A 2578-nucleotide genomic window follows, 5' to 3' on the forward strand; every position below is an offset into this window, starting at 1 on the left:
TGAGGATCTCAAATCAGAAAGGAAAAGAGAAGGTCAACACCATCCCTTCACACCAGAGACCACCCTGTTCCCTAGTGAGCACACCGTCAAGAGCAAAGATTCCGTATCACAAAGACCTGGTTCAAAACCTCAATCAACCACCTTTTCCAGAGACATGGTAGACTCGGTCCTAGAACTGATGTAAAGATACTGAAAATGCGAGCAACGTTATTGGAAAGTTTGAGGTAAAGCATTCTTTTCAAGGACACCCGACCCTACGTATGGCTCATGAAATTGGTCTCAAAAATTTCCTAAAACCAGATTTTCCTAAAATGTCCACATTCTCAGGCCACAATGTGATTAAGTTAGAAACTACCACCAAAAACTTGAAAAATGGGAAATGTTTGAAAATCTAACCTATGGTTCAAAGAGGAGCTTATAATGGAAATTACAAACTCTTTGAACTGAGCAGTAACAGAAGCATCATGTTGCATGACGTGTACCATGCATTCAGATCATTACTGGAAGGAAGTTTATCACCGGAAATGCCTGTTTTCTAAAACTGAAAATTAGAATCCATTCTAAGAAGTTATAAAAACAACATAAAGTAGAAGGAAAAAACTAATGATGAAACAGATGTGAATGATAAAATATAGAAGATCCATAAAGGTAAAGTTTACAAACTTAGGTAAAGTCATGAAAATCTGACCAAGAAAAACAAGTGAAGACATAAACTCGATTACAAATTAATGAAGGGACAGATAGGGACAGACAAGTTAGAGAAGCTTCTGATCAGAAAGATGAAAAGTAACATTATGAACAACTTTACCTCAATAGGGTTTTCAAGTACGAAATGGATACATTTCTAGAAAAAAAAATTACTTATCAATATTGAATCAAAAAGTAGAAAACCTGAAAACTATTTTAAGACATAAAGACAGTAGTGAAAAATCTACAAATAAATCTCTAGGCCAAGAGAAATTTACCAATACGTGCTATAAAACTTTCAAGGATAAGTCGATTTCAATGTGATACAAATTTATATTTTAGGTAATAAAGAGGAAATTTTCTCACCTCATTTGACGAAGCTGGAATTATCTTGACAACAAATTTAACAGGTCAATCTCACAGATCTAGAGGTAAAATTCTTGAGCATATGTCATCAAACCTCATCCAAAAATGTGTAAAATGGGTACACGACCAAGTTGGTTTTATTTCAGGATGTGAAATTTGTTATACATTAAAACAATCCAATTATTTATTTCCTCCAATAAACTGTTAAAAGGGAAAAAGTCATATGATTATTTCAATAGCTACCCCAAAAAAGCATTTTTAAAATTCAGTGTCTACTTATAAGAATCCTTAATAAACTAAGAATAAAAGATTTTCTTTAAGCTGGTAAAGCATGTGTACAGCAATTCTGCAGCCAACGTATACTTAGTGGTGAGATACTGAAGGATTCTCTTTAAGATTAGGAACAAGATAAGGGTGACGGCTTTATCCACTTCTCTGCAACATTGCACTGAATATTCTGGCCAATCCAGTAAGCCAGGAGAAAGAAATTAAAGATATAAGGATTGAGAAGGAAGAAATTCTCTATAGATGATGTGATTGTGTACGTAGAAAATCCAAATTAAACTGCTGATAGATTATTAACATTGAGTTTCGCTGGATTTCTGGTACAAAATTTAGGTATAAAAATCTATCAAATTTCTGTACTTCAACAAACTGATAGCAAAATAAATTTAAAAGGACTATCATGCACAATAGCTTAAAAATATAAAGTACCTAGGAATACAGATCTTTCTGAAGAAAATCACAAAACTTTAATGAAGGACACCAAAGACTGAAGAAATGGAGCAACAGACCCAGCTTATAAGTTGGAAGATCTGAGATTGTGAAGATTCCAATTAATCAAAAAATATGAATTCCTAGATATATGATTTGTGAATTCCAGACAGTTCAGTCAGAATCTCCAATGGATTGTTTTTGGTTGGTTGGTTGCTAGATTGATAACTGATACTAAAATTTATATGAAAGTACAAAAATCTGAGAGAAGCCAGAACACTCCTGAGGAAACACAGGGAGAGAAGATTTGCCCTTCAGACATCAGTACTTATTATTAGGGTATAGTAATTAAGAAGGTGTGGTGTTGGCCCAGAGAGAGTCACACCAATGGGAGGAAACAGAGTTCTGAAACATGGGGACTCTTCACACCAGAGCTGGCATCGTAGGCTGGTGGGAAGCACAGAGTACTCAATTAATGATGAAATAACTGGTTATCTGTATGGGGAAAAAGGGAAATCAGATTGTACCATAAAGACAGTAGCTTCAAGTGTATTAAAAACCTAAGAAGAAACAAAACACTTTATGAATGTTTAGAAGATAATATATGAGAATATTTATAAAGCTTGGGGTAGTAAAAAAACACAGAATATTCTGGTACCTAATAACTTCCAGTTTTCAAAACAAATTCCAAAAAGAGGCTGGAACAAGTGAAGATATTTACAACAAAAACAACAGGTAAAACACTAGTATCTAGGAAATTTAGAGCTTTAAACATGAAAAAAAAGATCAGCTTAATATAATGATAGATTTT

Source organism: Ursus arctos, unplaced genomic scaffold (assembly GCF_023065955.2).
Source record: "Ursus arctos isolate Adak ecotype North America unplaced genomic scaffold, UrsArc2.0 scaffold_2, whole genome shotgun sequence".
Lineage (NCBI taxonomy): Eukaryota > Metazoa > Chordata > Mammalia > Carnivora > Ursidae > Ursus > Ursus arctos.